General features: G+C 35.2%; 1 long non-coding RNA gene and 1 other non-coding gene across 2 annotated transcripts; both read left to right on the forward strand.

The window, feature by feature from the left end:
• Positions 1-3,641: 3,641 nt before the first annotated feature.
• Positions 3,642-4,760, forward strand: LOC139039426 (uncharacterized). Its single transcript, XR_011492691.1, has 3 exons — positions 3,642-3,994; positions 4,098-4,215; positions 4,322-4,760. It is a non-coding gene; the product is annotated as an uncharacterized lncRNA (long non-coding RNA).
• Positions 4,761-12,001: 7,241 nt separating this feature from the next.
• Positions 12,002-12,108, forward strand: LOC139039555 (U6 spliceosomal RNA). The gene has a single exon (XR_011492896.1). It is a non-coding gene; the product is annotated as a U6 spliceosomal RNA (small nuclear RNA).
• Positions 12,109-24,285: the final 12,177 nt, after the last annotated feature.

Consider the following 24,285-nt stretch of genomic DNA (forward strand, 5'->3'; position numbering starts at 1 on the left):
AAAGGTTAAGTCAAATAAACCAAGCTACAAAAGGGCTTATAAAATAATCATAGTCGTGAACAGCGAGGAAAGAGGACAGCCACTAAAACCATAAAGGGACTCCTTTGTGGACGGCTGTGCTTTAAATAAGGTTCACATGAGCTCTGTAACATTAGATGCTTTTAAAATTCAGAGGACAAAGCACAGACATGTTTGTGCATTTCTCTTTCATTTGACAAGTCTTTTTGGATCCAGTCTAGATTACACTCTCTCTGCTGTTTGCACACACAGGGCTGAGAAGTTGGCTTTTGTGTTTTCTACTTTTAAGCTTGTGCGCTTTCAAGAGGCACGAACAAATCTATCTCCCTCCTAAAGACAAAAGTGGCATCAGATTCTGGGCTTGATGTGCTCAGGCTCCGAACCAGCATATGTTTGAAATACTGTCCAGGCAACTTACTAGAACCCTGGGAGACTGGTAGTCACAGGTTGCCCTACGCTCTGTGAGAACGGTGTCATTTGGAAGGTGGCTCAGTACACAAAATTTAAAAGTAAATGACTATATATGCATTAGAATAAGGTATTTATTTTTCTCTTTCTGACTCACTTCTGGCAAGGTGAGTATCCTCCACAAAGGGGCATTACTTTTCATTGTATTTTAAGATCTCAGTCCCTGTCGACTCCAGAACTGTATTCCCCTTTGCATCAAGCCAGGGGACATGGCTTACACAAGCAGGCTTTGTTTTATGAGTGCAGCAAGGAGCCTTCCCCACCACCCTCTCCTCCCAGTTCTCCTTCATTTACAATAGTCCATAACCCCCTCAGCTAAAAATTGTTGCTAAGAAAAATTCCACAGAAACCAAAAGAAAAGGGCCAGGCAGAATGTGTTTTTAAAGAGCTTTTCCAGACTGACTCTGCAGAGCCCGTCTGCAGGGAATGAGTTGCTGAGCTATTATTACTCGAATGAGTTTCAGCTCCAGGGATGTCCCCTAAGGTTAACAAGACAGTTCAGTTAAAAATAACATTAAATTCTTTACCCTACCCCTTATCCCAAAAGTGGATATGGAAGAATGTTGTTTCAAAGGAAAAAAAAAAGTTAAGGTGGGGATGAGAAGTATGATGTCTGAAACAATAGCCTCTGACCAACTTTGTCTTAGATTTAGCAAAGAAAAGCGCTGTGTTCTCATGTACTTGGCAAAAAATCTGTTGTCTGATGAATTGTGTTTGGGGTTTTCTGTGTTTAATCCTTTCCTTTTTATTTTCAACACTGCACGTACACACAAAAATCCATTCTTCATTTCACTGAAACCTTTTAATTAAAAAAGAGATGCTCAAATGGAGCAGCAATTTGGGTAAAGTATTCGAAAGCCATGACTTGTTGGACCACTGGATAATAGCAGCTGCAAAGACGTCATTAGAGGCTGTGCGTGGCCAATGACTGAGTAGAAATCAATATCACTCACTAATTTTGAGAAGGAAAGAGGCTGGTTCTGAAACTATTTCCATGATTTTCTTCAAGGTGTACCATTATTTCAACTAAGTACTTTGCAAACTAGTATTTTAAGCTAAAGTATTTTCAAGTTAAATGCCACAAAGTGTTTATGATGTCAGACTACTTTGATTCCATTGTGTTTATGGAGATTCATACAACCAAATATACAGTTTTAAAAAGTTTAAGAAGAAATATTATGTACTTTCTGGAGTAGGAAATGGCAACCCACTGCAGTGTTCTTGCCTGGAAAATTCCATGGACAGACGAGGCTGGCAGGCTACAGTGCATTGGGTAGCAAAGAGTTGGACGTGACTGAGCAACTGAGTACACACATTATATACTTTATGCTCAGTGTCAATGACATTCCATGTAGTATCAGGTAAGGTAAGCCTTTTTTTTTCATTTTGAAAACAAGTATAATTTTCAGGCAATTACCAATTCACATTTTATCTCCATTTAAGTAAAAAGAGGAAATTTCTATTTTTTGCCCTGTATGACTCTAAAATTCTTCATATGGACTTTTTAAACTCTTTAATGTTATGCTAAAACTACTATATCTCTTTTCTCAACACTGATTTAATATTCATGGAACAAAAGGGGTGATAAAAGCCGGTTTCTTATGTGTCTGTTAGTGAAAATTTTAAAGAAATTATCCCATTTCCTTCTGCGGGCAAATAAGAATCTCCTTAAAGCGTGCTTGGTGCCTGTAACCATATTTGGGAAAATGCAATAACTGGAGTTTTCCAAAACTGGACAGATAACCACAAGAAACAAACTGTTCCACTAAGGCCATGTCATAAACAAACAGAGCCTTGTGCCTGGAGCATTGAGTTCCTCAGTGATAGATTAAACTTCAAGGTTTTATATAACCCTGCCCTTCTCAGGTAAAGATGATGGCATTAACCAACAGTAGCAATACTTTCACCTTACATAGCTTTTTCTATGTAGTTTTGATGGATTTCACAAAGCCATCTACATTGCTTTGCTATCTAATCTCTTACCAGCACACTTTAAATGGTGGCCAGCTGACAAGATTAGAGACCCAGTCTTGGCCAGAGGAGAAAAATCAGCAGGCCTACACATGTACTAGACCTCTAATATCTGGCTCTATTGATGACATTAATTTAAGAACAAACCAATTTCATTGATATAGAACATACCATTACCTGATCTTTTGAGGAGAGGGTCCCATTCTGAAGTTCTGGGAGTGAGTAACGCAGATACTAAGTGTGTGGTCTTAGGAGGGAGAGGTAAGTGGTCTTTAATCTCTGGCACTGGCATTGCATTAGTTGTGTGACTTAGGTAGGGCTAGGTATTTATTACTCCTTTAAGCTTCATTTTGTCATCTAGAAGATCTAACTCATAAGGTAGGGTTACATAAAATAGTGAACAAATGTTTCTCTGGATAAATGAAAACAAGCACTCTACTGAGTATAGCTATAATGACCATGGTGCTAGAAAAGACTCTTGAGAGTCCCTTGGACAGCAAGAAGGTCAAACCAGTCCATCCTAAAGGAAATCAACCCTGAATATTTATTGGAAGGGCTGATGCTGAAGCTGAAGTTCCAGTACTTTGGCCACCTGATGCAAAGAGCTGACTCATTGGAAAAGACCCTGATGCTGAGAAAGATTGAGAGGAGGAGGAGAAGAGGACAACACAGGATGAGATGGTTGGATGGCATAATTGACTCAATGGATATGAGTTTGAGCAAACTCCAGGAGACAGTGAAGGACAGGGATGCCTGGCATGCTGCAGTCCTTGGGGTTGCAAAGAGTTGGACACGACTGAGCAACTCAACAACATTATGATTATTGTTATTGTTATTATTATTTTTATTTTGTTCTGCATATTCCATGTTTTTCCTCTCCCCAATTTTAAGTAGTATTTGGCCTTTTATAGTTTTTACCTTAGGAAATTTTACAAGGTTTGAAGGGAGAAGCAGACTGATGACAACAGCTCTTCCTGTTTTTGCTGGATTCTATACCTGTCGTAAAAATAAACAAACCTCAATTAAAATAGAGTTGGGAGGCCAGAAGGGGGAGCTGTAATGCCTTATTAGGTAGTTGAGCCCAAAAGGGGAAAAAAAAAAAAAAGGCTTTCTCTTCTTCTTTAAGTACTCAGCCAATGAGAAACTATTACAACTCAGCCAATGAAACGCCACAATTATTCTAACTCTCAATTCCTCCAATGGACTCTTTGTTTAGGAGAGAGCCCTCTCAACTTCCTTTTTCCCTCTTTAAAAGTGTTCTCCTCTCCTTGCTGTTGGGGAAATTTGCCCAAGGCTGGCCATGGTTACAGACCCTGAATTGCAATTCTTTGTCAATCCTGACAAAACCCATTTTTGCTGGAGCAATAATTGGCAGGCTATTAGTTTTAGATAAATACTATTCAAGAAATCATTGAGGTATCCTGGTGAATAAAGAAGGAGAGAGGTTTCTAGTGAGAAGCTGTAAGTTGCCAAAAAAGGAGGGTCTGGGGAGCTCTGAGAGCTGTGTTTCCTGCTCCAGTGTGACTGACCCAAGAAGGTGGGAGAATTGTCACTTCTAAATGGGGAGGGGAGATCCTGGCTGTGCGTAACTTCACCCTCAGATTTCACTTTTTTGTTTGGTTGTTTTTTGCTTTATTTAGGACAGGATAAACATTGACTTAAAAACCTGAACACTTTGAAATATCAATTCCAAGGATACAGAGCAGAAGTGAATGTTGGAGAATTGGGTTTGAACTCTACATCTTCAGTAGCTGATTGGTAACTGTCAGGGTGACTGAAAATGAGATGTTTTCCAGGGGCTGGTGGTTGGCTATCCTTCCAGTCATTTCACCTCACATAGTCACCTCTATTTCTTCCTTTTCAGAAGAAAAGAGCCAGGAAATCTTCGATGAAGACTAAGCACAGATGTATGACCTTGATCCCATCATTTAATCTCCTTGGTTTTCCCATGAAAATGACATTAATAGCACTCTTCTTAGAGAAAGCAAAAAGACTTGTAGTAGAAAACCACTGTAAGTTCTTTTCCAGTGATAAAATCATAATAAAAATGAAAGAAGTTTTGTTTTCTTGGTGTATTCAAGGTATGAATAACAATGAAAGTGAAAGTGTTACTCACTCAGTCTTGTACAACTCTGTGTGACCCTGTGGACTGTAGCCCACCAAACTCCTCTGTCCATGGGATTCTCCAGGCAAGAATACTGGAGTGGGTAGCGATTCCCTTCTGCCGGGAATCCATTCAACCCAGAGATTGAACCTGGGTCTCCTGCATCACAGGTAGATTCTTTACTGTCTGAGCCAGCAGAGAAGCCCAAAAGTATAACAAAAATTAAACAAGGTTTGTGTTCTTCTTCTTGTATTCAAGGTGATAGATAAGAATAACATATTTTAAAATTTACTCATTCAGTCAACAACTGCTAAATTATTGCTATGCTGCCTATTCACTATATTTAGGTACATAAAGGAGGTCTATAACTAAATTGTGTTTCCTTTCTCTAAGTGCAGTCAAATTTACTGAACTAAATGGAATCATTTTCAGTGTATGTCAGGCCTATGAGAAAACAAGCAACATGGTTTGATCCCCATGAGAACTGGGTTTCTAATATTAACAGAAGCACAATGGAATCACTGAATTAAGTCATATTTGTATTGTTTTACTGTCTACCTGACAGGCTTTCATCTTAATAATTCTGCAAACATTTCCCCCAAGTGCTCATTTTCTAAAATAGTACTTTACCCATTTGTCTGTCTCAAAATTATGATATTCTGCACTTCATAGACAGTTTTCCATGGAACTCTAGTTCTGAAAAATGTTTTTAAAAAGTATGTGAGGGAAAGCAAACAAAAAATCTTTTTCTCATTAAGTTTGGTAGATGTTGAATAAACAAGTTTAGTCAGTTGTATATTATATTATGTATATTATAGTTCATCTTGGAAACTCTAACATCTTAATGTGCATTGTGGCTTTCAAGAAGATAACAAACTACATAGCATTTCCCAAATTTATTTTCCCAAGGAAATATTTGTTTCAAAGAGCATCTCCTAGAAACTCAATGGGACAAACTCTGGAAAACTTTGGCTTGAATATAAACATTTTTTAAAATCTAAATTCATAGCCTCAAGACAAGTACAACTTCTAGACCCAGCCATCAGCAAGACAAATGTGCCAGGATTTCTCCTATAGAAAACTTGAAGACTTAAAAGAAGTAGTCAGTTTCCCCCCCATCAAAGGGGAGCTATCCAAGGACAGCCATATCTCCACATAATTTTTAAAACATTTTTTTCCATATATAGAAATGATAGATTCTCACTGTGGGAAATTTGAAAAACAAGTAAGACAAAGGAAATAAAAATTATCCATCACTTCACTTCTAAGCTCTTTGATGCAAATTCCTTCAGTCTTTTCTCCACGGCATGTATGAACACATACATCTTTTGTATATCTTGTATATATAACTTTTCAACTGCTTTCTCACTTTATTTTCACTCATTAGAATTCTCCCTTCTTATTAAAAATCTTTAACATCAGAGTTTACAATGGGTGAAGGATATATCATCATAAGGGTGCATGGTAATTTCTGTTGTTGGACATTTAGGCTGTTTCTAATTTTTTACTATTATAAATAGAGCCATTGTGAATAGCCTACTTATAAATCTTTGTCTGTAGTTGTTTATTTCCTTAGGATGGATTCCTAGAAGTGGAATTATTGTGTCTAATGGCATGATTTTTTTCAAGGCTCTTTATACACTAAGGTCTAATAGCTTGCAAGAATATTTATATCAATCTACACTCCAACTGCATATGAAAGTAGGCAATAGAACAATGGCTGTGGTAGTTTGCTGCTGCTGCTGATGCTAAGTCACATCAGTCATGTCTGACTCTGTGCGACCCCATAGACGGCAACCCACCAGGTTCCATCATCACTGGGATTCTCCAGGCAAGAACACTGGAGTGGGTTGCTGTTTCCTTCTCCAATGAAGGAAAGTGAAAAGTGAAAGTGAGGTTGCTCGGTCGTGTCCGACTCTTCGCGATCCTATGGACTGCAGCCCACCAGGCTCCTCTGTCCATGGGATTTTGCAGGCAAGAGTGCTGGAGTGGGGTGCCAGTGCCCTCCCCGAAGCTGTGTCTGACTCCGTTGCAATTCCATGGGCTGTAGCCGGCCAGGCTCCTCTGGTGGTAGTTTAGGTATCTCCAAACAAAAGTATCTAAAGGAATTCTTTACCTGATTTTGTGAAGATAAGAATTGGTCAAGAATTGTTATACTCTGTATTAAAATTCTATACATTTTTATCATATATGTATATATATAAGATATCAATTTACAATCTTGTTAGATGAAGAAACCATTAATAATCTGCAAGTAATAATGAAGAACTAGTTCTAATTCTGGCATTTCTTAGCTTTGCTTCCTGAAAATTTTTCCTCCATAACTGCTTTAATCTGGGGTTTCAAGTACAGCTTTGAGAATTTTATTATTAACTTTTGAGTTTTTAAAATATGTTTGTTAAAAATACAGTCTTATCAACTATCAGTTTTCAAGAGTTAGTACTCTCTCCTTTGTTCACTACCCCAATCTCCTTGCTGTTCCTAGAATTTACCTTTCTATCACTGTTTTCTCTTTCCAGAAACTCTCCATTTATTCATTCATTGACTCTCTTATGTTGTTTAGATATCACCACTGTAAGTGCATAATTCTTGCTTTATTCTTCCTTTACTTTATTTTTCCCTAACAATTATTATTACTTGACTTAACATTATTTATTTTTCTAATTGTGTGTGGTTCTCTCCTCCCTCTCAGCAGGAATGAAAACTCCATGAGGGCAGGAACTATATCTGCTTTATCCACTATAGTAGCTCTAACATGCACAGAGTGTCTGTCACATAGTAGCAGCTAAATAAATATTTAAAGAATTAATGAATAAATGAATGGCACTACTTTCACCATGTTTTGACAAAAGCTGTGTGTCTGTTGAATTTGCTAATAAACACATCTGTGTGAATGTACAGCTATACCTTTTCTTAAATTCATTTTCTAGTTCTGCCTTCTTCCTGGACTACATATTTTCTCCCGTGAGAGCAGAGATTTTAGTCACAGGAAATGCTGAAAGGAAGAGCACTTATATACCATTTAATGAGAAGACTCATTTCCTGCTTAGCATCTAATCTGTAAATTGATCTCATGCTGAACATAAATATGAATACCAATATGTTTTCTATTCGCCACTTTTACATCTGCCTGATTCAAGGGTGTTATTACTTACTAATGTTATAGCTGACATCAGGAGGCCGGACAAGAAGCCAGTTCTAGCATAGATCTATGGTGGCCAGTGTGCTTGGTGGTAAGTGTGGGGATCTGGTCAGTATAAATAATGCTTTCAGTGTTCTTGGTAATTTTACCATCTTCAGACATCTTTAGAAGTTTCTGGCTTAGATAACTTCCTTAAATGTTAATCTTCACTCTGCACCCTAGAAAGAATAACTGACTCATCTAATGTCTCCTTTTAAAAATAGAGGTTTTCATTAGAATTTTCTCTTGTTCAGAATAAATATCCCTCAGTCCTTTACTTTAAAGGTAGCAAATTATCATATTCAGTGCTCCCATTTCATTTAGTTTATGTTTTTCTAATTTCTCCATCTCTTTTTTGATGTTCTTTCTGAAGTATTTACCAAGAGAGGTAGAAAATTTTTTGTACACATATATATATAAACAGTGTTTATAATATATGTATTTTAGAAAACTTACATATTTTTATGTAAGTAAAATATTTGTGACATTTTGATTCCACTTGTTTGACTTAGTTTGAATAGAATGCTAGATCTCTAATTTTAAAAAAGTACATATGCAACAAGCAACAAAGATTCATCGTATATCACAGGGAGCTATAGTCAATACCTTGTAATAACCTATAATGTGCAATAATCTCAAAAATAACATATGTATATGTATAACTGAATCACTTTGTTGTGCACCTGAAACATTGTAAATCAACTGTACTTCAATAAAATATACATAAATATATATGTATATATATAAATATATATACATATATATGAATTATGTATAAATATATATAAATATATATAAAGAAAAAAAGGTTAAAAATTGTTGGTTTGTGGGCTTGATCAAGTTTGGAGACATTTTATTCATTTCACACAGTGATTTTTGCTGTTGCTATTTGCAATGAATGTGCTTCATTAACTGAGCGAATACATAAGAATTGTATGATTTTGCATAAATATTCAAGTTTCAGTTTCGCTTGAAAAATATCAAAAGTCCTGGTACCACTGGGCCAGAATTCCTACATGGCAATGCTTATCTAGAGGTGAGTGGTGCTTGCCATCCTTAGAACAGGCCCAAGTTGTCTAGTGCACCATGGTCCCCATCATTCTCCACTGTGTGGCATATCCCAGGGCAGGCTGCCAGTTTCATTCATCATCAGGCTTACATTGATTCTTCCCCTGAAGGAGAGAATTATTTATCTACTGATATTCCATACTGCAAGTGCCTTAACAGTTAACTAATGCTTTAAAACTTATACAGATGACATAGTTTCAAATCTTAATTCTGGTCTCTCTTTTGAAAGAGGTTTGTAGCCTCTCTTTGTTTTAAATGCAACCCATAAGTGATTACAGTGTCCCTGAGGTTGTCTAGCCAAAGTCCAATAGGAGTGGTAGAGTCAAGGACTATTTATCTGATATTAAGCTGAGTATGGAAGAGAATAGTAAGTCTGTTGAAATAGCTATTTTTAAACATGCTGTTCCCTTATCCAATACGTGTTTAGTTGATTTCCAGCCCTAAAAACAGCCCCTTATATGTTGAGGTCAACTGTGAGATGTTCATTATTTCATCACACACAGGACTCACATTCAGAAGAACTGGGAATATTGTCACTAGTCTGTTGATTTTTTTTATATTCTACATATAAATTATACATAGATTTGTCTTTGACATATTTTACTTAGTGTGATACCCTCCAATTCTATCCATGTTGTTGCAAATGGCAAAATTTCATTGTTTTTATGGATGAATAGCATTCCCAGAAAACTAAGATCATGGCATCCGGTCCCATCACTTTATGGCAAATAGATGGGGAAACAGTGGAAACAGGGGCTGACTTTATTTTTCTGGGCTCCAAAATCACCGCAGATGGTGATTGCAGCCATGAAATTAAAAGACGCTTACTCCTTGGAAGGAAAGTTATGACCAACCTAGACAGCATATTAAAAAGCAGAGACATTACTTTGCCAACAAAGGTCCATCTAGTCAAGGCTATGGTTTTTCCAGTGGTCATATATGGATATGAGAGCTGGACTATAAAGAAAGCTTGAGCGCCAAAGAATTGATGCTTTTGAATTGTGGTGTTGGAGAAGACTCTTGAAAGGAGATCAGTCCTGGGTGTTCACTGGAAGGACTAATGTTGAAGCTGAAACTCCAGTACTTATGGCCACCTGATGCGAAGAGCTGACTCACTTGAAAAGACCCTGGTCCTGGGAAAGATTGAGGGCAGGAGGAGAAGGGGACAACAGAGGATGAGATGATTGGATGGCATCACTGACTCGATGGACATGGGTTTGCGTAGACTCCGGGAGTTGGCGATGGACAGAGAGGCCTGGCGTGCTGCAGTTCATGGGTCACAAAGAGTCAGACACGACTGAGCTACTGACCTGAACTGAACTGAGTATTCCATTGTGTATATGTATTTAAATATATGTATGTATGTGTATATATATATATATGCATACATATACACATACCACATCTTCTTTGTCCATTCATCTGCTGATGTCTTATACCCATTTTTAAAATAAGGTTGTTTGCTTTTTGATGTTGACTTGTATGCGTTGTTTGTATATTTTGGATATTAACCCATTATCAGGCATATTATCTGAAATATCTTCTCCCATTTAGTGGGCTGTCTTTTTGTGTTGTCCATGGTTTCCTTTGCTTTGCAAAAGCTTTTAAGTTTAATTAGGTATCATTTGTTTGCTTTTGTTTCCTTTGCTTTAGGAGACAGATCCAAAAAATATTGCTATAACTTATGTCAGTGTTCTGCCTATGTTTTCCCATACAGCACACTAGTGAATATAACAAAAAAGAAGCAGACTCATAGATATGAAGGACAAACTGTGGTTATCAGTGTTGGGAGTGAAGTGGAAAGGGACAATAAAGGGGTAGGAGTTAAGAGGTACATACTATTATGCACAAAAGATATTACAAGGGTACAACACAGGGAACACAGCCAGCACTGTATAACTATAAATGGAGAGCAACCTTAAAAAATCATGGATCACTATATTGCACATTTGTAACACATAATATATTGTACATCAACTACAATACAATAGAAAACAGAAAAGAAGAACTGGGGTATGGCCTGGATTCTTCCACAAATCACCTCATGTTGTGGGTGATATCTTTGCTTCCTGGGCCTCAATTTCCATATCTCTAAGAAAAGTGATCATACTGTATCCCTATGATTAATAATAAAATAGCTTTATTCTACAAAGCTTGTTCCAACTCTGAAGATAACTTCGTTGGCTTAAAAGTCTTCTTCAACCTTTTCTTCCCCTAATTTTCCAATGCTTTTAGCACATGCCAGAATCTAGCCTATCCTGACACTCTTTTAAAAGTTTATGCTATTTCTAAACCTTCCTGATTAGCAGCCTTCCCGGTCACCTTTCATACACACTGTTCTAGTCTATCTTGTTGCCCTAAAGTCTCTAAATTTCCAATGTGACACTAGACCTTGTTGCAAGGCCCAAACATCTGCTTCTGGTCAGTAGGATGAGACTTCTGGCTACAGTATCTCCTGGTCCTTGCTCTTCACTCTCCAGGGTAACTACACTTAACATTGCTGATGAGGGAGATTTCCCAGTGATTGGTAGACAATGGTAATTCCTGTAGTAAAGTTGCATCACACAAGCAGAAACTAGTAAACATTACCTTTTCCAAAGAGAATGCTGTGGCCCCAGGGCCTTGACCTGGTAGTCATGTTAAATCACTGAGAAGAGAAAGTAGCAAAACTCACGCCACAGTTGGCCAACCCATATAAGGAAACTCAGGTGTAAAAGCAGAGGGCTGGATGATCATTCCCACCTTGAAAGTAAAAGTCACAGGCAGCTACATCATACAGCATATTAAAATATTAATTATTTTCTGTCTATAGTCTTAGTATATGAAACAAGTTGCCTAGAATAATTTAAAAAGCTTTATATATAAAGAGATATAACATTTTATTGCTTGTCAGTATTATCTATTGAATTTCAAAACAAGCTCTTTTTCTCTAGAAGGACAAACATGGAAGATGGTACACATGTGTCTATCAGAAAAGGGGGCATGTATATTACCTTGACCATACTGCTATTCAAACTTGAAACTAATCACTAATCCCATATTAATTTTCACTACAAACTTATTTTACTTTCATCATGAATTAATGGAAATTAGCATATTGGTAAATTTTAAATTAAATCTGCCAGATAGTTTATACTACAGTTTCATACAATCTAAATTTTTAGTTTGTTTAGAAAAAAAATTGAATCTGAGTGCTCGCTTCGGCAGCACATATACTAAAATTGGAACGATACAGAGAAGATTAGCATGGCCCCTGAGCAAAGATGACACGCAAATTCGTGAAGCGTTCCATATTTTTCAGTTCTAATGAGATGGATGAAACTGGAGCCCATTATACAGAGCTAAGTAAGCCAGAAAGATAAAGACCATTACAGTATACTAACACATATATATGGACTTTAGAAAGATGGTAACGATAACCCTATATGCAAAACAGAAAAAGAGACTCAGATGTATAGAACAGACTTGTGGACTCTGGGAGAAGGCGAGGGTAGGGATGTTTCAAGAGAACAGCATTGAAACATGTATATTATCTAGGGTGAAACAGATCACCAGCCCAGGTTGGGTGCATGAGACAAGTGCTCGGGCCTGGTGCACTGGGAAGACCCAGAGGGATCGGGTGGAGAGGGAGGTGGGAGGGGGGACCAGAATGGGGAATACGTGTAAATCCATGGCTAATTCATTTCAATGTATGACAAAAACCACTGCAATGATGTAAAGTAATTAGCCTTCAACTAATAAAAATAAATGGAAAAAAAAAAAAGATATATTCTGACCAAGAGAAACAAATAGGAGAAAAAAAGAATTGAATCTGAAAATCATTTTTAACACAGGCACTGATTAAAGCATGATCCTTGTGATGACTATAGATATTATTCATTAAGTTTTAATGCATGAACCCTTTAGAACAGAGATTTCAGAGTTTGTACTTTTACCTAAAAATGGGACTAAATTTAATACTGAATTAACAGGTTATTTGTTGTTTAATAATGTAAAGTTCCAGTAAAAATCATGATTCTTGGAAACTTAAAATATACTTAACAACATTTTGAAAGGTAGAAATCTTATTTTCCTTCATGGGCTCTTAGAAATTATTGTTGAATGAGTTTGCGAATCTAAATAGAACTTTTTCTCCCTACTAGAGGTGTTACCCTCCATCTGGCTACCTTCCCACTCAGGTAATTACACCATGCCTTTCGAAATTACCCCTGAAGTTCTAATTAGACACAATCTTCTTTGCTTCCTGTTGTAAACTGTTGCTTTGAGTCTCTCTCTGAAGTGTGCTTCAAATCCATGCCCACTCCCCGTCTTCCTGACCATTCTGTGATTTTGCTAATTAATTCTCAAAATAACACTGTGTGATCTTAAGGGGGATCATGGACTTGCAATATTTTATCACCAGCTTCACCACTGACATTGCACAATGGTCTCTGAAGTTAAAGAAAGTGAAGTTGAGATGGAAACAATAAACAGTCAATGACAATTGTGGTGCATATCGTTAGTAATATTGCTTATTTTCCCGAGTGATTCTCTAGCACGTGTTAGGCCCTCTAGAAGAAGAAGCATTGAACCAGATGCTGAGTCATGTTGCAAGTGTGAATGATTATGTTATTAACAGTTCACTGTATAAGGCAACACCTGCAGCAATGAATCATCTTAATCAGCTTAATAGACTATTTTTAAAATGGTCTCAATGAAGCACCAAAACTAAGAGAATTTTCCTTGAAAAGTGAAAAGGTAAAGGAAAATCATGAAATGTGCACATTCTCAAATCTAAAATAATTTTACTTCAATTTTTTTTTCATGAAGGTTATTCAGCAATAGGCCACATTATCCAGGAAGCTTCTACAAAACTTTCTGGAAATGCATAAAATCTGGGAATGTTAAAATGTAATTCCGTTGTTGAAGTTGTTTGAAAATCATCACCTAAGATACAGATATCTTTTACGCACATTGATATAGGTCTTAGACAGTGACTTTAAAGCAACCCCAATGAAGAATATATATGTATATAAATAATTGAGAATCTTCATTTTTTCCTAATTAAAATAGTAAAAAATCACGCAAATAGAGTCATGCTCTATGTGTCTAACAGCCTAAAGAAATATTATTCTGCAAATTCCATGTGTCAGTTAAGAAAAACTGAGGGAAACTGCATCAGAATAAGCTCTCACTGAAATTGTAACTTTTTGAGATTTTTAGAAATGGTTTAAATTATAGGGTTGAGCTAGGTCAGAGCAAGAATTTTTTTTTTTTTTTTTACTTCTCTATTTTTGGTAATTGGCTAGGATTTGCATTGTTTTCAACTACTTTTTAATAAATTCCAAGCTTTGGACACTGAGCATTTCTATATAACATTACTGACAGAATTAAACAGACACACTACAGAAGGAGGTAACTCAGCAATTTAAACTCTTTTACAGGGATAATGAAGTGAGAGTTTCTGGAAAAAATATCTGATGGATTATTTCTTTTCCAGAAATCTCCTGTTGCTTGGAGAAAGATTTAAAATGTTAGAGGTTGATTTTTTCATTCAAGTATGTGATTATTTTTCTTCCTTTCGGTGGGGAAACACTAATGGACTATTCCTTAGTCTCAGATGTGGTCAGTGTAGGATTAAAGGAAGACAAGGTCAAAAGTGGTCATCTGACAAGAAGAAAGTCGTACTTTACAGATGTAGGTTCTGAGAGGCTGGTGTTGAGTATCACCATGTTGTTAGCAACTACAATCTGGTCAAGAGAGTAAGTCCATGGAAAGTAAAAGGGGCAAAAGCTTCTAAGCCATGTTATGCTGTCATCAAATGTTGGGAAGTTTGTTCTACTTTCTTCCTCTGCCTTCAGAGCCCAAGATTCCAAAACCAGAATAAGAACTGGACAGTTACTCTTGGTGATGTGGCACACTCCTTACAAATATTTTCATTATAAAATTTATAACCTAACATTTAGGTATGAGGTTAACACTCCTGAATGCCACTTCCCAAAGTTTCTTCACATGGGATCAAGGCAAATAATAAAAAAAAAGAAAAAGAAAAATATTTGAAGAAAAGAGACGTGATTGTAATGAATTAAATGCTTCCTAGTACTTACATCAAGCAGGTTTTTAACATGATATTAAAATATCTGGGCAGTTAAAGATACCTTATTTCCATGGAGAAGGCACTCGTCTACTTGGGAGGCAACGTGATGTAGTGGAAAAAACAAAATTTGGAGGCTCATGGAACTGAATTCTTATCCTAGCTCATATACTTAATAGCTCCATAAACTTGGGCAGTTACTTTGTTATAGTCTTCTCATTTTAAAAACACCTAGCAGTGTCTTTTGAGAGCTGGACGTGATGATGGAAAGGCCCTAACAGAATGCCTATGGCATTGTGGCAGTCAAGAATGACAACAACATGGTTTTCTCTTTATTAAAATTGAATATTCTACCTCATTGCTTGAATTGACTTCACTGAGTAATATCAGCAAGATATTCACACTTCTACATAACTCATCTTAGTGATGGTATCTCACATACATTTAAAATGTAATAGTCTTTCAACTAACAATCCTTTCCAATTAATAACTGAGCTTCCCTGACTTGCTGTTTTACATTTCAACTTTCTTCCTCTGATGATGGTATATAATCTTTAACAATGATACTCTAGATAGTCTTCCTAGATGACGATTTTTATGAGAGAAAAAACTGTGCTGATGTTTTTACCACTTAGCACAATGCAGTTAATGAGGACTTGCTGACGGTAAGTATATAAGTGAACGAAGGCATAAAAAGTTCTTATTACCATACAGTATATTAGCCTATTAACTTGGTCTTCCCAGGTACCTCAGTGGTAAAGAATCCACATGACAATGCAGATGATGCAGGAGATATGGGTTTGATCCCTGGATTGGCAAGAGCCCCTGGAGAAGGAAATGGCAACCCACTTCAGTATTCCTGCCTGAAAAATTTCATGGACAGAGAAGCCTGGAAGGCTACATCCCATGGTGTCACAGAGTTGGACGTGACTGATCACACACACACACGCACATTATTAGTCTAAGAATGTGATTCATTGATATATATTAGGCAAAAACTACTTATTAGATCAAAATTAATTTCCACAACAGTAGGAAGAAGTGAATTTTTAAATTCTACAGTAATCCTAAATTACCTTATCTTAATATCATTAAAATTTTTAAATATACATGAAAGTAGAGGCAATAGTATAAAACTTCCAAGAGCTCAACATTCTGCCTCAGGAGCCATTAGCTTCCAAAAGATTTTGTTTTATCTATTCATACTTTAAATCTTGAAACACAAAACTCTAATGGGATAACTCTCTCTACCCAGATTGTACAGGTATAAGCTTCGCTCTTAAATTATAGACTCACAAGTGTCCAGTCAACTTGAACATGAATTGACAGGTTCAAAGAAATGAAATTCAGATCACTATGAACTACAGTTAATAGAACATGATTTTAAAGATGACAAAATAATCATATTAAAATTATTAAAGACATAAATTAAGGAATCAAGAAAATCAGGTTGCAGGAATCAACCATTCTAAGCTTCAGAATAAAATCAAGAAAGACAAGAAATGACTCTGAGGGAAACAGAGTCCATGAATAAAGCAATAGTGATAATGACAGAATTTTCAAAAATTAATGAACAAAATCTGTGTAAGAAGTACAGTGGGAAAAGAGAAGTACAATAAGTTACAGAGAATAAGTAAAAATAAATCCACATCCATTTTACCAAAATTTCTGAACATTAATGACAGAGACAATTGTAAATACAGTGAGAACAAAAAGATAATTTTCAAAGGAATGTAAATTATTGAAAGTTCTCAGCAACAATGAAGAAGTCAAGTAAATAGAATCCTTTCTTTTTTGATCCAAGAGAAGTAATTGTCAGCCTGGGATGTCCAGTTAAACCATCAATTGAGAGGGTGAAATAAGGATATTTTCACATAAACACAGAGAGGAACACGCTCAAACCTTTGCTCAAAGAGCTACTACTATAGCATTTAATTCAGAAAGAGTAAATGTAAACTCAAAACGGTGTGTGATACAAGAAAGAATAGTAGCATAACAAAAAATGATAAACATTATGATAAACCTAAATAAGCAGTGACTGTATAAAATAATAATAATTTGGGGGCTAAAATAAAGCTAAAATAATGAAAATAAAGCTAAACATAATGAAAAATATTTAAATGTCAGGAGAAAAGTAATTGCCACTGAAGTGTTTAAGACATCTTTGTGCTGATTAGGGCTGTGCTAGTATTTTCTGTTTGTTCCACCTGATAGCCTTTATACTTCTCTACCTATCATTGGCCCTCAAAGGCTGACTTGAATATATTATATTACATCATTATAATCCTAATTTCTCTGGCTTCTGGTTGGGTTCAGCCAATTGGTAGTCCTGGCAGAAGATCAGAGGGAGAGAAAAAAAGGAAGGTCAAGTATACTTATTTCTCTGTTCTTTTCCTAAGGATTCACCTACGACTGACTGTATCTTTCAGTAAGGTCACTACTGGATTCAAGGAAAGAGCTGCTTCCAGTTTCCTATCAATTTTCCCTCTTTGTTTTGAGTCTAGAAATAGTTACATTTCCAGTATTACTTGAGCCAAATTCTTTCACTCTCTAAGGAGAAACCCAGGACCATTCTTATCTTTGTAAATAGCCTCTTGATGAATCAGCCTTCTTCACATTAACTTAGCTTGAAAGTTGTTGCTTTCCTTTTGAACTTCAACTGATACAGAAGGCAAATATGTTGATTAAGTTATACTTTACAAAGTTAAAGATGAAAAACTCAATGGTAGCAATAAAAATAAAGAGGATGATCAACCTGCAAAGAAAAGGAAAACAAAGTAGATTAAAAGATAAAACTCAATCCAATAAAATGCTGGAAAAGAGAGGCAAAAAATATAAGCAAAAGTTCAAAATAACTTTGTAGAAAATAAGCAAGAATCTCAGAGCTAGTCATGGTGGAGTAGCCTATACTAGACTCATTGTTTATAGATGAAAACTATAAGAATTAAGGAAAAAATAAATACAAAGGAAACCTACAACAACACAACAAATAGAACCCTTGATTCTGTGAAGACATTAGAGGACATCCAAAGTTGGCAGAAACTGTAGGGGATATAGTCATGAAAGAAGGGGACTTAACTAGGTGCTCCCCATGTTTACCTGGGCTCCCTTTTGAGGGTACTTGCCAGTTCTCTGCGGGTCAGGGAGGCGTCTTACTGCACTAAAGAGCATCAGGGATTTGGGGCTGCCAGAGAGTCTTGAAATAAACAGGGAGAAAACCATGGAAAGGAGAGAATCACAGGAGAGAGATTTTAAAAACTGCATACAAATGCCCTCAAACTGTAGGCTGAGTCCTAATCTGTGTTAAGGCCAATTTCAGGAGCTGAGTGGGAATCATAATCCGAGAGATTAAAGGGACTGAAGAGAGCAGCGAGGGAGAGAGCTTCAAATTCAAGTCCCAGTGACCATTGCAACCATTTCCAGCTTTTTATGGGGTTCCAAAAGGCCATGCACTAGAAATAAGGGCAAAATTAGAATACACAAACTATTTTAAATCCTCCATAGCAAGATTTGCAAACTATGTCTATTTTTGTAAAAAAGGTTTTATTGGATCACAGTCGCTCACGGCCACTGCTTATACGTTGTCTGTGGCTACTTTCCGGCTACTGATGGCTTAGAAGGTAAACTTTCAGGCTACAGCAGCAGAATTGAGTACCTGTAGCTTCTTCCCCACAATAAACCTAAAAGATTTGCTACCTGAATGTTTTATTGACCACTTGTGTGTGTGTGTGTGTGTGTGTGTTTGTGTGTGTGTGTGCGCGCGCACATGTGCACGCGCACACTCAGTTGTGTCTGACTCACTGCCACCCCATGAACTGGGACCCACCAGGCTCCTCTGTCCATGAGACCTTCTGGGCAAGAACACTGGAGTGGGTTGCCATTTCCTCCTCCAGGGGATCTTCCAGATGAAAGCTAACAGATCCACTGGGCTACATTTACCTGAAAAGGAATTACTTACACTGGAAGAAAATGGCATCTGCTAGAGCCTGCTAAAGCTGAAGCTCCCAATACCTTGGTCACCTGAGGTGAAGAGCCAACTCATTGGAAAAGACCCTGATGCTGGGAAAAATTGAAGGCAGGACGAGAAGGGGATGATAGAGGAAGAGATAGTTGGACGGCATCACTGAATCAACGGACATGAGCTTGAGCAAGCTCCGGGAGATGGTGAAGGTCAGGGAAGCCTGGCATGCTGCGGTCCTTAGGGTCGCAAAGACTTGGATGCGATTGAGTGACTAAACAACAAAGAGCCTTAATGATTTTTCATGCATGTGGATGCAACATCAAAAAATCCTGAGGCATGCTAAAACAGTGCATATTGACTGGAAATCAAGAACAATTTACAACAGAAATAAATATTGTTTTTGTCATGGTTTAGATATTAAAAGTTGAAGTACTTAATTCTCAAAATTATTTTCTTTTGCAGTATTATATAGGCAAAAATTTGCAAAAATAGTATATCAATTTCTTTTCTTAACTCCTTTTCTTCAATGTTACCATCTCATCTTGTATAATCACTGTATAATTTTCAAAACAAAAAATTAGCATTAAAGTAATATGATTAACTCTGGACCTTATTTGAATTTCATTAGCTGTTTCACTAATTTTTGATTCAGGATCCAATCCAGGACTCCACATTGCATTTATTTTTCATGTCTCCTTAATTTCTTCTAATCACGAGTGCATTTTCAGTATTTTTGCCTTTTATGACCATGATACTTTTGAAGTATACTGGCTAGATTATTTTGTAACATGTTCCCCAATTCGTGTTTGTATAATATCTTCTCATGATTAGATTGAGGTCATATTTTTTGGACAGTAATATCACTGAAGTTGTTTTACACCCTTTGCTGTGAATAATATCAGTATGCACATGATGTCAATATGCCTTATTACTGCTGATGTAAACTTTGCTTGATTAAAGGAGTGCCTGCCAGATTTCTCCACTGTAAAGTTTTTATTTTCCCTTTGTAATTAATAAGTATCATGTGGAGAAATACTTTGAGACCAAGCAAACATCCTGTTTCTCATCAGACTTTCACCTGATGAGATTTGTAATCTCATCAGCAATTGAGGATTTTTATCTACAAAAATTATTATTATTTTGTTTGCCAAATTGGGATTTTATTTCTATTGCAATCATTCCTTCTGCACTAATTAACTGGAATTTTACTGCCTGGAACAGTTATCCATTTCTTCATTTATTTATTGATTTAATGATTTATGTATATCAGTATGAACTCATGGATATGTATTTTATTTTATGAGTTATAATTCATCACTATCATTATTATTTTGTTGTAGGAATTTTCTCATATTTAGCCACTGGCAGCTATAGTGACATCTTAAAGTGCTTGAAAATTTTTTGAACACTTTCTTACTTTCTGGCCCATAAACTGTTGCAAGATCATCTAAATCCAGGGAAAGATAAAATATCTAATTGAAAGACAACAATATTAAAATTCAGATCAGAGTTTAAAAAATATGTAGAATATGGACAAATGACTTAAAATTTATGGAACTGGAATTCCAGAAGGAGAACACAGAAAATGGAGTGGATGAAATATTTGAAACAATAATGGTGGAGAATTTCCTAAAACAGATTACAGAAATCAACCAACAAATTCAACAGTCAGGGAAACCTAAGCAATATAATTAGAAAGAGAATTACACTTAAACACATCATAGGCAAATTACTAAAAACCAAATAAAACAATACAAATATAAAAGCATTAAAAAATATATATTACTTTTCAACCAACAAAAATTAATGGCCAAATTCACAACAGAAACAATGAAAGCCATTAAACAATGGATGACATTTAAGGTAAGTCTTGACAAATTTAAAATATTGACATATTTGAATATGTTCTGTGATACCTATTGAAATAAATTAGAAACAATTTGTAAAAAAGATATGTAAAAAATCCACAGATGTTTTAAATTAAAACAACACACTAAAAATAATCCATGAATTAGAGAAGAGATAACAATAGAAAGTAGAAAATATTTTGATTTGAACAATAATAAAAATAGAAAAATCAAAATATGAAGATTATAAATATGTAAAGTTAAATATAAATACTTGAATAAAGAAACTCAATGATATAAATTCTCATCTTGATTGAGAGAAATAGCATCAGATTAAACCCAAAAGAAACTAGAAGGAAGTAACCAATACGAGAACAGAAATAATTAAGCTTAAACAACAGCTATAAGAGAGAAAATGAACAAAGTCAAATGTATGTTTGGTGAAAAATATGATATAAAGTAATAAATACAAATAATATAAAAATAAACCTTTAGAAAAAGATATTTTACTGCAATGAATAGAGAAGATATAAAATTATTAATCTCAGAAATCATATAGGAGATATCACTACCAATTCTGTAGATATTAAAAGTGATAATAGGTGTATTATAAACAAATGTATGTCAATATATTCAACAATTTAAATGAAATAAACATAATCTGAAATTCACAACTTCCTAAACTAGCAAGTGAAAAGAAAAAACTTGGGTGGGTGCCATATTGGTTAAAGAAATGAAATGTATAATTAAAAATCTCCCCACAGCATTGAAACATGTATATTATCTATAGTGAAACAGATCACCAGCCCAGGTTGGATGCATGAGACAAGTGCTCGGGCCTGGTGCACTGGGAAGACCCAGAGGGATCGGGTAGAGAGGGAGGTGGGAGGGGGGATTGGGATGGGGAATACATGTAAATCCATGGCTGATTCATGTCAATGTATGACAAAACCCACTACAATATTGTAAAGTAATTAGCCTCCAACTAATAAAAATAAATGAAATAAAATTAAAAAAAAAAATAAAACCTTCTTTGGGCACACTGCTTTTTGAAAAAATAAAAAAAATTAAAAAAAATAAAAATCTCCCCACAAAGAAAAACTCAAGCCAAGATTTTTTTTTTAAATGAATTCTCATAAACATTTAAGGAGGACATAATATCAATCTTACTCAAACTTCTTCAGAATAAAGAAGGAGCATTTCCTAATTCATCTTATGAAACCTTGATGCTGATGACTGACATGAAATAGTAAAAAAGAAAATTACAGATCAATATTCTTTGTAAAGGTATATGCAAAAATGCCTTAATAAAATGTTTGAAAATTGACCACAGTGAATATATATAAAGCCTAGTACATCATGATCAAGGAGATTTAATACAGATATTAAAGGTTGATTTAACACTAAAAAATCAATCATATAATTTGTCACATTAAAGTAATACAGGAGAAAAAATTTTACACATAGAAATTATTGTTTCTATAGATACAGAAAAAAGCTTGATAAAATTTAATACATGTTCATGACAAATTTATCAGCAAACTAAAAATAAAAGGACCTTTCTTTAATCTGATAGTTTCTAATATTTAAATTACAGCTACACTATACTTAATGATGAAATATTGAATTCCACCTTAAGACTGGAAAGAAGACAAGAATTTCTTTTCTTACTTCTGTTTCATATTGCAGTAGAAGATCTACTCACATGTTACGGCATGAAATAAAAGGCATAAAGATTGGAACAAAGACATAAAATTATGATTTTACTTTTAACAGCAAATGTAAAATATTCTACAAACTATCTGAAGAAACAAAATTAAATTAGATTTTCATATACTATTAACAAAAACCATAGAAAATAAAATTTTAACTAAGTACATTTATAATAGCATTGAAAAATTTAGATACTTAGAAGTTTAGATATCTATTTAAATTTTGAAACATAAATTTAAAAGCCTCCCTAATGAAAACAACAAAACTTAACTGAAAAATAAAAACATAAAAGATATAACTAAATGGAGCAATATGCCATGTTCATGGATTGGTAGACTTAATATCAATAAGTCTAGAACCTTTATAAGATCAAATCAAAATGCCAGATGTTTTAAGTGTGTATATAAATTGATGAGTTGACTCTAAAATTTATATGGAGATGCAGAGGATCTAGAATGATGGCTAAAACAATCTTGGCATATTAAAATGAAGTTTTAGATCTTATACACCATTTCAAGACTTATTAGAAAGATTTACTATATTAGTATGGCAAAATGGTAGTGTCACAAAGTGAACAAATATTTTAATGGAATAGAATAGAGAGCTCAGAAACAGAACCAAACTTGTGGCCACTTAATTTATGAGAAAAACACTAATAAAATTTATTGAGGAAAGGTTTGTCTCCTCAATAAATGATGCTGAAGTATAGAAACCATATGGAAAAAAGAAATCTTGACTCCTTCCTCATACTATTCACAAAAGTTAATTCAAGATGGACCATAAACAAAAATGTAAAAGCAAAAATTATAAAGTTTCTAGAAGAAAGCATTAGAAAATATTTTCAGAAGCTTGGATTACCAAATATTTTTTGAATGCCACACAAAAAAGAACTAATTATAAAATTTAAAATGGTAAATTAGATTTTATAAACATTAACTTTTCCCATCAAAAGTTTCCAGTGAGAAAGTGAAAAGGCAAACCAGAGACTACAGGAAGGTATTAGCAAAAATGCATGTAATAAAGGACTAGACTTTAGAATATACAATTTCAATTAGAGAAAGACTGAATTTTTAAAAAGGAAAGGACTTGAACAAGCACTTTACAACAGACACTAAGAGGATATCCAAATGGCCGAGAGACATACAAAGATATTCTTTACACCATTACTCCTCAGAGACAAACAAAATAAATTCACAATGAGATAACATAACATATTCACCAGAATAACTAGAATATAAAAGTATTGGCAAGAATTGAATCAACTGGAGCTCTACTGCATCACTGCTGAGACTGTAAAATGGCAAAATACTTCAGAAAATTTGCAGTTTTTACTAAATGTAACTATGTTTTTGATATGACTTGGCAACTCTAATTATAGATATATTAAGAAATAATAAATTCATCAGAATACATGAAGAAGAATTTCCATGACAGTTTGATTCTGAATGGGATCAAATGGAACAAGCCCAAATTTGCATCAATAAGCAAATAGATAAATTGTGATATAGTCATTACAAACACCATCTTCCAACGACACAAGAGATGACTCTACACATGGACATCACCAGATGGTCAACACCAAAGTCAGATTGATTATATTCTTTGCAGCTGAAGAACCTCTATACAGTAAGCAAAAATAAGACCGGGAGTTGACTGTGGCTCAGATCATGAACTTCTTATTGCAATATTCAGATTTAAATTGAAAAAAGTGGAGAAAACCACTAAGACATTCAGGTATGACCCTAAATCAAATCCCTTATGATTATACAGTGGAAATGACAAATAGATTCAAGGGATTAGATCTGATAGAGTGCCTGAAGAACTATGGACAGAGGTTTGTGACATTGTACAGGAGGCAGTGATCAAGACTATCCCCAGAAA

The sequence above is a fragment of the Odocoileus virginianus genome, chromosome 18 (genome assembly GCF_023699985.2).
Source record: "Odocoileus virginianus isolate 20LAN1187 ecotype Illinois chromosome 18, Ovbor_1.2, whole genome shotgun sequence".
NCBI lineage: Eukaryota > Metazoa > Chordata > Mammalia > Artiodactyla > Cervidae > Odocoileus > Odocoileus virginianus.